The sequence below is a fragment of the Anser brachyrhynchus genome (assembly GCF_964034855.1).
Source record: "Anser brachyrhynchus genome assembly, chromosome: 1".
In the NCBI taxonomy this organism is placed as follows: domain Eukaryota; kingdom Metazoa; phylum Chordata; class Aves; order Anseriformes; family Anatidae; genus Anser; species Anser brachyrhynchus.
Window position 1 is genome coordinate 130,810,541 of NC_137694.1, and position 12,114 is coordinate 130,822,654.

The following is a 12,114-nucleotide window of genomic DNA, read 5'->3' on the forward strand; positions in this document are numbered from 1 at the left end:
GCGTGTAACACGTGAGGTGGCTGAAATTTGCTGGCAAAGGGAGTAAAAGGGAGATCAAGGAAGGAATCAGAATAACATTATGCTTTGTGAGAGCACTTGGCCTCCTCCAGTATCCTGGGGAAACTCACTGCAGTGTGACAGAGAAAACAAACAATATAATGCTTTCAATACGTAGGACTGACTAACACCTGATCCTTGCACATAAGCTGGAGGAGGCTCCTTAACTTGATCATCTATGTAAAAGTCCTGTTATACTTTTGTGTCTCAGCATTTCATCCCACATGGTGCTAAGTTTTTCTCTGGTACCGTAGCAAATCAGTAGTGACAAGCTCTTTGATGACTTCCACATGAGGCCTTTCTCTTGCCAGTTCACCCTGTACACAGTGTTGACATGGTCACTGCTGTGTTAAAGGATTTCACACATCTTCCCAATTAGCAGCCTTTATATTTTTTTGTAGCAATTTTTTTGTAGCAATTAGTTTAGTGTCTCAGATCAGGGTGTCACCAGATCAGTTTAGTGTCACCAGATCAGGGTGTCAGTACTGTCTAGATTTTTCAAGCATTCTTCTGTACCTGAATTGTAGACCACCATAAACTGACAGGATTAATAAATTAAGGACTTCTTTAAAATAAAATTAATTAAGGACTAAAATGAAATAAGTTAAGGACTTGTCTATGGGACAGTTGAGTGATCAGATGCAGCCAGTATGGGTTTATTAAAGTCAAGTCCTTCCTGACTAACCTTCTATGACAAGATGACCTGCTTAGTAGAAGAGGGAAAGGCTGTGGATGTTGTTTACCTGAATTTTAGTAAAACATTTGACAGTGCGTTCCATAGCATTCTCCTGGAGAAACTCATGGCTTGGACAGGTGTATGGTTCACTGGGTGAAGAACTGGCTGGATGGCTGGGCTCAGAGTCATAGTGAATGAAGTTCAGTCAAGTTGGTGGACGGTCACCAGTGGTGTTCTTCAGGGCTCAGTATCAAGGGCAGTTTTGTTTCATGTTTTCATCAATGATGTGGATGAGGGGATCGAGTGCACCCTCAGTAAGTTTGCAGATGACACCAAATTAGGAGGGACTATTGATCTGTTTGAGGGTAGGAAGGCTCTGCAGAGGCATCTGGATAGGCCAGATTGACGTGCTGAGTCCAATCACATGAAATTCACCCAGGGTCAGTGCTGGGTCCTGCACTTCGTTCATAACAACCCTGTGCAGCAGTATAGGCTTGGGGAAGAGCGGCTGATAGTTTGTCCAGTACAAAAGGACAGGGGGTTGCCGGTCAACAGCCTGCTGAACATGAGCCAGCAGTGTGCCCAGATGGTCAGTAAGGCCGATGGCATCCTGGCCTGCATCAGAAATAATGTGGCCAGCAGGACTAGGGAAGTGACTGTCCCCTTGCATGCAGCACTGGTGAGACTTATGAGGAGCAACTGAGGGAATGGGGAATGGGGTTATTCAGTCTGGAGAAGACAAGGCTAAGGGGAGACCTTATTGCTCTCTACAACTACTTGAAAGGAGGTTGCAGTGAGGAGGGTCAGTCTCTTTTTGCAGGTGGCAAGTGACAGGATGTAAGGAAATAACATCAAACTGCACCAGGGAGGGTTAGATTAGATGAGGAGAGGGTGGTTGAGCATTGAACGGGCTGCCCTGGGAAGTGGTGGAGTCCCCATCCCTGAAGGTATTTAAGAAATGTGGATGTGGCAGTAAGGGGCATGGTTTAGTGATGGGACTTAGTAGGTCAGGTTGATGGTTGGACCTGATGATCTTGAAGATCTTTTCCAACCTAGATGATTCTATGAAAACAGGGATATAAAAAGAATCTACATGTTTTCTACCATGAAAGAGTTTTATATTTGTGTAACCATATAATGACTCGGAATATTTACATAAATATCTGTTAGCTATCCAAAGAAAAATTGTGTTGCTTCAGTTGAAAGTTAGAAATAATTCCAAGAATGCTGATTTTCCAATCACTGTTTGATTCTTTTACTCTTACCTGTGTGCAGCTTTCATGGAGTACAGAGATGGACTAATCCTGTTCTTTATTCTTATAAAAGTGACTCATCTTCAGTACTGTCTGGTTCCTTGCTCCTTAAAATTCCTTCTGGATTGCAGGATCTAGCATCCTCGTCTGACCTAGCTGACCTGTTGCTACAATAATGACTATTAAACTGTCTTTCATTTTGTAAAACCCGTGTACTTTAATCTTTACGCTTTGATGGTTTGTTTGTACATGAAATATTTTCTCTCCTTGTAACATCCTTAGCTGAGGAAATTGATTGCATTATTGGACCTCCTGGTAACATGCTCTTACTAGAAAACCAGCTTTTCCTGAAATGCAGGCAGCATCCTGTGTTTCAGGAGTGCTGTGGGAAAGGTAAGTCTGTCTTTTCTACGTCTCTGGGCTGTCTGATTAAAAATTTAAGAAATTGATTTTAAGAATTTAAGAATTTAAGATTTAAGAATTGGAAACTGCTACTGAAGTTAACAATAATGTAGTTTGGATAACCTAAGAACTGACTCAAGTCTTGGATTAAAGCACAATCCAAAACTTAATCTATTTAAAGGAATAGTTGGGATAGTCTAATCTCAGTTTCTGCATACCATAATCTCACCCAATAATAGCTTCAATAAACTCCTGATTTCACAGAGTTCATTTGAGAATTAAAAATGTGACTTCAGGTGTCATTTAGTTTGAGTACCACTTTTCCTGTCTTTGGAACATGCTCTTTCTTGTCCAAATCTGAATTAGCAAGTTGTAGAAATAGTGCAGTTTTGACACAAACCCTCTCTGTGTACTATGTGTCGCTGGTTCCTCACGGCAGTTTTTGTGCACCAGGTCTCAGTTCTTCCTGGAGGAACTAAAACTGAAGATCCATTCCAAATCTTGGGGTGATTCAGTTCTGAACTCATATGGGGGCCTCCAACACGCATCTCATGTATAAGCACCAATGGAAGGCTCTCAAACTATCAAGTGTTCCAGTGATGCCCAGAAATGCTTCCTACACTACGTGGGTGATGTGTTCACCATCCTGTCTGTTCACCATTTGGCTGTCACACCTCAACTCTCTCTTCAATTCATTTTCCATTCCTACTCTGCAATATTTAACACCTTCCACCTCTCAGAAAATTCAAAGAGGTCCAGTTTGGGGCCTCAAGAAAACTACACTGCTCATGAATACGTCGAAGTACAGAGAAGTTTCTTGGGCAGCAGGTTATCTCAGTGACTATCCTTGGAGGTTGCTTATCTCCTGACTACTGATGAGTGTAAGGACTGGCAAGCAAGGTTGCATTACATTTCGAAATGTGAAGGGAACGTTCTTGAACAACTGGCATCAGGGCTGTCTGGCAGGTGGTTTTCTGGAGAGCTTCCAGAAGTCTTCAAGTGGGAGCATACTGCTGAGCCAGTCTGGACTTCTGAGCCTTTGATTCTCCATGCAGGAGAATTAGGAGGATTCCCTGTGGCATTCCGATAGCTGACTTAACATAGGACCCCTGTGAAGGCACATCCAGAAATGTCCCATCAGCCCTCTCCTTACAGCTTACCTTAGCAATATGCTGTGTCAACATGATGAATTCCAGCTGCCATGATTATCACTCGCTTCAGCAAACTGCCATTATACACAAGGATCTTGGAGGCCTGGGCCTGAGCGCAGTGTGCTGATGGAGACCTAGGCAAAGAAGCCACTGAATGTGCCAATCTTTTCCATGTCCTTTGTCATTAGGTCACCTGCCCTGTTCAGCAGAAAACCTGTGTTTCACTTGGTCTTTCTTTGTCTGCTCAGATATTCTGTCTTCCCTCAAGGAAAAGAAGATATAAGAGGTTGTGTGCCAGGTACTTCGAGGTGTTGTTACTGAGGCTTCAGGACAAACTTCAGCACACTTCCTTTCTTACCCCACTTCCCAATGCAACAAAGCCTGAAGATCCGCGGGATAACGAGGCCTTAGTCCAAGTCGCAGCAGGGAGGCAGCAGTGCCACAGAGCCACTCAGGAATGGCATGAGGTGGAACAGAAACAAGATCTCTACAGGTGATGTATTCTACAGACGGTGGTGATGGGCTTGCCAACACACTAATGCGAGCTGTCAGAAGCACATGTATTGACAGGGAGGCCCAAAGGGACTGCAGCTGAGGAAGCAATGGTTAATATAACACAGTTACACCAGAAAGTGTCAACCCACAGGTATGTTGAAACATCCGGCTCTGGGCCAGGCTGTATCTGTTCTGAAGTAAATACCAAACCAAATATTAAAGGAGCACAACTAGGCAGCACTGACCACTTCAAACTATGACTCCACTCCTGTTGTACCAGGTTACTGGGAACCCAGCTGAAGTCTGGCCCTGCAAAGAGCAAGATCCAGAGAAGAGCTTTCAGCCTAAATACCTTAAAAGAGGACTAGGATAGGAGCTGAGTGCCTGTATTGAAAACCATCACACAGAGGTTTCTCACTGCAGCTGCCTCACAATCAAGCAGCCCTGTAAATTCACTGTTTCTTCATTTTTTTGCTGAAAGCTCCCACAAATTTCGACATGTCCTGCTCTGAGTTGCTGGGACTGTATCTCCACATGAGACCAGAAAGCAGATAGCACTGTGTTCAAGTCACCCTGGATGGCCTGATCTGGGTCCTCTTTGAGCCCGGTAAGTGTCCCACTTGAGAGGCGGGACGTTGTGCAAAATGCAGCACCATTGTCATTGTTTTAAAGCATGTGAACCATGCTCATCTAAGCACCTGCACAGCATCAATTTAGCTAAATGTCAATGTCTATGTATGAGATACTCACTGCAGGCTCCTTTTATAATCAGTAGAGAACAACAGGCACTTTTCAGTCATCCTTAACAAATCAGATGAATCACTCATGGATATTGCTTCTTTCTTGTCATGAACCATAAAGAAGAGCCTGGCCCAAATGCCTCACATGTCTGTGATTGGATGAATCCAGTTTCTAAGTGTAGATGCTGAAATGAGAATTAGTCACTATCACCAGCCTATCATTTCCAATTGGCTAGATATAACTTGTGCCCTTGTTTTGGGGAGTTCAGGTAAGCAGATTCACCCCTGGTTGAAGCTTCCCTAGAGTACAACATTCATCATTCCTGTAGGTCTTAAATCATCCTCATGATATTTGAGGACTCAAATTTAGCAACTATTTCTTGTCTAAGCCTGGCCAGGATCCTGTGTCAGAGTCTCCCCAGCGCGCTTGCTCAGAACAGCATTCTCTGAATACCCTTGCTGGGCAGAGCTCCATGAAAGACAGCAGCAGCAGCAGCTGCATTTCTTTGTTCCACTGTCTCCATCCCTTGCCATAGAGTCACAGAATGGTTTGGGCTTGAAGGGAACTTAAAGATCACCTGTTTACAACCCCCCTGCCCTGGGCAGGGACACCTCCCACCAGACCAGGCTGCCCAAAGCCCCATCCAGCCTGGCCTTGAACACCTCCAGGGATGGGGATCCGCAGCTTCACTGGGCAACCTCTCCCAGTGCCTCAACACTCTCATAGCAAAGAATTTCTTCCTTATATCTAATCTAAATCTATTATTTTTTTAGTTTAAAACCATTCCCCTTTGTCCTATCCCTACACTCCCTGACCAAGAGTCCCTCCCCAGCTTTCCTGTAGCCCCGTTTAGGTACTGGAAGGCCACTGTAAGGTCTCCCTAGCGCCTTCTCTTCTCCAGGCTGAACAACCCCAACGACCTCAGCCTGTCTTCATAGAAGCCATGTTCCAGCCCTCTGATCATTCTTGTAGCCCTCCTCTGGACTTGCTCCAACAGGTCCACATCCTTATGATGGCTGAGCTGAGCTGAATGCAGGGCTCCAGGTGGGGTCTCACGAGAGCAGAGCAGAGGGGGACAAATCACCTCCAACACCCTGCTGGCCACGATTATTTTGATGTAGCCCAGGATACGGTTGGCTTTCTGGCATTGCTGGCTCATGTCAAGCTTCTCATCAACCCCCAGATCCTTCTCAGCGCTGCTCTCAATCCATTCTCCACCCAGCCTCTATTTGTGCTTGGGATCACCCCGACCAAGATGCAGGATCTTGCACTAGGCCTTGTTGAACCTCATGAGGTTTGCACAGGCCCACCTCTCCAGCCTGTCCAGGTCCCTCTGGATAGCATTCCTTCTCTCCAGCGTGTTGACTGCAGCTTGGTGTTGTCTGCAAACTTGCTGAGGGTGCCCTCCATCCCACTGTCTATGTTGCCAACAAAGATAGATAATACCAGTCCCAATACCAACCCCTGAGGAACACCACTTATCACTGGTCTCCACCTGGACAATGTTGATTGCAGCTCTTTGAGAGCAACCATCCAGCTAATTCGTTATCCATCGAGTGGTCCAACTGTCAAATCCATATTTGTCCAATTTAGAGACAAGGATGTCATGCGGGACTGTGTCAAATGCTTTCCACAAGTCCAGGTAGGTGATAGTAGTTCTTTTCCCTTATCCACCAATACTGTAACCCCATTGTGGAAGGCCACCAGATTTGTCAGGCAAGATTTGCTCCTGGTGAAGCCATGTTAGCTGTCACCAATCACCTCCTTATTTTCCGTGTGATTTAGCATAGTTTCCAGGAGGATCTGCTCTGTGATCTCACCAGGCACAGAAGTAAGGCTGGAAATAATAATGTTTCCCAGAGCACTTACCCAGGAGCATGGGGACTCCTGGTCAACTTCATCCTGAGTTTAAGTGGCAGCCAGACCCCCTCTCCTTTGGGGGCCAATTCCTCAACATGGTTAAAATCTGTTCAAAGATCCAATATTCATTGCCATTGGGGTGATCTGCAAAAAAGCCACCATTCTTGTGTTGGAGAAACAGTAAATATATGATTCTGCAGATTAAGTAAGAGGTAGGCCCTTGGGAGGGAGGGAACGTGAGTCCAGGTGTGTAGACTATGTATGTATTTTAAGTAGCTATTGAATAAAATCCAGAAACAGTCCTTCACAAAGAGCCCCAGAGCATAGGCCCTCCCTTTAATATACTAGTGCCATAATAAATAGGCTAATGAACCTTTTTTTTTCTCTTTTTGGCCAAGTGTGTCTTGAACCTTTTCTCCAGGGTGGCACAGATTCAACAGGAAGAAGTGACGGCACCTTTTTTTTTTCTTTTTTTTTTCTTTTTCTTTTTTTTTTTTCTCTAATGCTTGGAACTTGCTGCATCACTGCTTTGTCCATCCACTTATTATCCCTGCTGGTTCATAACAGCCTGTGCCAACTTCTGTTTCTGCTAGTGCCAGCCTCAGGCTGGGGAATGCTTATTAGCTTTTCCTCTGCTGGATGTGCTACTCACTCATTCATCTGTCCTACCCAGGACTTTAATTTAGTTTATTCCAAGAGGGATATAAAGAAGCTTGTAAACATAAAAGAAAACTGTTCTCAGAGTGGTTCCACCACAATCACTACTTGGAAGAGCTTGAACTCCTGTTAACATACCTGCCTAATAATAAGCCTTGATTGAGTCTCAGGGTTTGAGGAATTTGAATAAGCATCCAAGTTTGAACCATCAAACATTAACTTCTAAGGCTTGTGGCTGGCTAATGTACTTTGCCTGCGCTTAGTCTTGGTAGCATAATGTGACAGCTTTTACAGAGTTTGGTCAGTGCTAAGTAATTGCTGAGCATAAAGCAGGTTCACAATTCAGAGTTATTTCAGTGTATGCTGCATTGGAAGGTTTCCCCCATCTTACTGTTGATGTTATTACCAGACTTGTGCATACAGCCTCACAAGGGTAGCAGTCTCGGGAGCATATTCGTTCAGGTTTACATAAACTTTAAGAAAGGTTTGACCAACAAGCATTTCTCTCTGACCAGTTGAAGACACAAAGATCTCCTGGCTACACGAATTTTGATAGCAGCACAGTGTTGTGAGCAGGAGAGGGTCAGACCTCCTGAGGGGCATGAAGTAGCAGATTTGCTACTGGCCTAGGAAGTGAATTAAGGATGACATTGTACATGCAATGATCCGCTTTTACTAGATACAGCAGTGTAGCTCTGTGTTCGCTAGCAAGTGAAGATGTGATTTCTCACAGAATAGAGAAGTGTGTAGATGAAATCCTAGGATTGCTTTAGTGGAAAGTTTTGACAGGACTCTTCCTGGGGCAGGCTAGAGTAATCACACAAAACAGGCAGATGGAGTTTATGTGCTTTTATATTTTATGTTCCTGTGGTGCAGATATAAAAGTTTGACCAAGAGCCTCAGCACAGCTTAAAATATAGCTGTGTAAAGTAAAAATATAGGTACAAAATAAAATGTGTACATGACTCTTCTCTGGAACTGTTTTTTCTAAGGTGATACCTTCAGCATCTGTTGTTCACCTCGTCCTGTCAGGTGGAGGAATATGTGAATGTGAAAGAGATAAAAGACTGTTATGCAGTCTGCTTGCTTGCTTGCTTTGATTTTCTCACAGTAATGAGCTTTAATTTGCAAAGGAGTTAATTTATGTCTCTTTTGTTTCTACTCTGTAGCCTTATCAAAATTCTGGTAATATTTAATGCAGTGTTTGGCAGCATGGACTTGATAAAAGAGCAGGTGCCTGCTGCCGTCTAAACTAATACCAGATGTTTTGCTCACTCTTGGACACATTTGTTGACATTTTGTAAAGTTAAAGAGAGAAGACAAGCTTGAAGGCAGATGTAAGAATCTTCACTAAACTAAAAGATTTATCTAGACAATTTTGACAAGCTTTTAGATCATCTGAAGGAGAACTTGTGTACATGAAATTTTGTTTTTCTCAGCACTATAACTCGGTCTAATAAAAATACTACTTCTCCCCACAAACCATGTCACAATTTACTGTTGCCCCATCATTGCAGTGCCAAAAATACCGAATCAATTTAGCAGTATTTTTCCACTGTATTTCTCTGTCCCTACTCTAGGGTAGTCCATGATGCTCTGTTACCTTATTTTTATTCTGTAAGGAATTAATCAGACTTTACAAGGCTTTTAGGTATTTCAGGATAGAAAACATTAATAGATCCATCATCAGTTTCTCATTTGTGTTTTTGTGACAGGTCAACAATCCCTTAATAAGCTAAATATTTGCACTTACCATCCTCTGACAGTTGAAAATTACATTTTTTTTTTGGCTAGAAAATGATTTGACTTACTATTGTCACAAAATAATCACTGAAGATGAATCCTTAATTCATAGATTGCTAAGTATCTGCCAGTACATCTTGTCCACAATTATCTTCAACAGTATGGATGTTCTGGGTTTGGGACTCTAAGGTGAAATGATTAAGCTGAATGACAAAGACATTCTTCATTTCTGAAATTGAGAAAGGTTCCCTGGTAATTAAACTGTACTTTTTTGCTGTTGCTCAGGTTGGATTTTATGAACTGTATCAGTGAAGTTAAGTCCAACCCTATGTGTACTTTTATTCATCCTATGAACTTTCATCCTGAGACCGGCCAGGCTCTTCTTCCCCTTTTGACTAACAACTCAGCAAAGGAGGACACCCTATATATTCTCCCAGGCTACCATTTATTAAAAATATCCAAGTATTAGAGAAAACATTCTTTTACTTTATGTTCTTTCCCATTGAGTTTTCAAATATTTGACTCAGAGGGTCTTTACTTAAGAGGGTCTTTAAGATTGTGTTGTAAAATTGTTTATTATGCCATCTTTTTCTTCTTTTATGTCATGTCTTACACTTCGCATATCTCAGCTTGCACCATACTTAGTAAGTGAGAGTCCTGAAGAGGATTTTAAGAAAAGAAGCCTTTCTGTTTGGAAGAATAAACATCGTTTCTGGCAAAATATTCTTACTGTGCTTTCTTTCTCATTTCAGATTTTTGACCAGCTCAGTCTGGAGGTTTACATATTTATATTTAATTTTAATTTATCTTACCCAGGGGCTTTTAGCTATAATTTCCTCTGAAATGAGTTTGATGAATCAGCAACTGGATGTCTATTATGCTTTCTTCCATGTTTCTTTAATGGACCTCATGTTTTCTTAGTTGTATTACTTTGAAAAACTACAAAAAAGTGAAGACTACTATACCTTTTTGTACATATTATCTATGAATACAGTAGTGATTCCCCCATATGTCCTGCTGCTTATTGCCATGGCTATGCAGTTTTTGATATATGTATTTTTTAGAGGTAGCTTTCGTATCTCTGACCTGTATTGTAATTTGTAGGATAGATGTGTGATCATATGTGATCATAGCAGGTTTAGGCTCTGGAGAAGATGCCCTGTTAGAGTCCAGAACTGAGGCTTGAGAGACAGGATCTTATTCCTCACAATATGATCTTAGGTAAGTGAATTTGTTAGTACATGCCTCAGTTCACCCAGATGGATGTCCTTTGGAAAGCATTGTGGATGAAAAGTACTGTATAAATGTTTGGTGAGATGAAAAAATCATTTGAGGGATTATGGTTTCATGCATTATGACCTAAACTGAGATGTATTTTAGATACCAGCTTTAGAGTCAGATATAGCTCTTATGGATTTGAATGAGAATTTATAACTCCAAATACCAAATGAAGTTCATTCATCTGTCTATGTAACATATTAATGTACCCAAAGGCAATATTTGGCCCTCTGCTTTCAGCTAAGCTGTAAATGGTATGGAAAATTTATGTTACAGTGGCATTAAGAACTTAATTGCTTTAAAGCTAAATTGCTACAAAGGCTGTTCTACCAATGACCTACAGTTAAAGATTTGTGCATTATGGTGAATCTGAAAATGAAAGTCCAACTTTGGAGAATGACGTATCCATTTATTCTATCTATCTAATAATATGGAACTGAAATGCTACCACTGGATCATCAGTGTTGTTGCCTGAACATGTAAGTATTCAACGAAGAATTTGTTAAAAATCCATTTCCAAACCATAATCCAGAATTCCCCCTTCTCTCACAAAATGAAATGTCACTATTTTCTTCATATTTTTAATTTCTTCTACTAAATAAAAAATGTTCTTACAAGTGAGCTTTTAAAAAAATATTCATATTGTTTCATATTGTTTCATATTGTTCATACTGTTCATATTGTTTGCAGGGAAAATCCTTGGTAGGGGGAACCTGGAATATTATTTCTTTCACAGAGTCTGAGTACTATCCCAGATTATAAATTCGTGTTCCTCCTTTGTTTTCCCTGGTACTTACTACAAGACAAATAAAATATGCAACTTTTATTCTTGCTTTATTCTTCCCTATAAATATTTGATTAGGCCACAATGTATTGTGCTAATAAGCCTTACTAGCTTATAAGGACTTGTTTTTCAGGTCATCCTCTAAGAAGGCCTAACCACATCCAAGGGAGTGCTGTAGCCAGACATCAGATCCAAAGAAGAAAAACGTGCCTGGTCTGAGAAGGACAGCTCTCAGCTTTCTAAGCTTAAAAAGGAGGGGACGGGAACCTTCACCACAGCAGAATCACCACTGGTTGCATGTGAAAGGTACCCAGCATAGACACTGTATTTAAAAATGATTATCCCAGAAGTAGACCAAAGCAACTGTGTTTTGGTCTGGAGTAGGCTTATACAGTATTCGGATTCAGCAAGGCTAGGATTTTAAATCTCAGAAACTCTTTTTCACAGTTTCCATGGCATTTTTGTTTCAATTAAGTCAGAATGAGATCCTAGTTTCCTTGGCTGTGGGAAATAATCTGAAGTCAAAATAAATGTTTTAGAGGCACCAACTGAAATCAAGGGGTAATTCAGAAGAATGTGTCAAGATATTGCCTATCTCAGTAGTATGTTTTCTGCTGCTGCTTGGGCAGAATGTGTCTAGTAAACATTGCAACAGCTGCAGCTGAGCTGTTGGTTTTGTTTGCCCCACGTGTTGCAGACTGCCGTGGAAGATCTGTGGTTTGGAGCCAGGTGTCCCGTGCTCGAGCTCGTGGGAGCGCACTCCTGTTACCACCAGCGATAAGGAGGTAAGCCCTGGAGAAGCTGCCTGTGACTCCAGGCCAGGAGAGCTCCAGCCGAGGCTGGCCTTGCCAGCAGCACAGGTCTGCCCAGCCTGCGTGGGCTGGGGAGGCGTGAGGAGGTGAAGGTGACCGAGGTGGTGGCTGAGGCTGACAGCGGCATCTCTGAGGATGTGCCTCAGACAGAGCCTGCGAGCTGCTCAGCTAGCTGACGCACTTACCTGGCTCCCCGGGGCTCTTT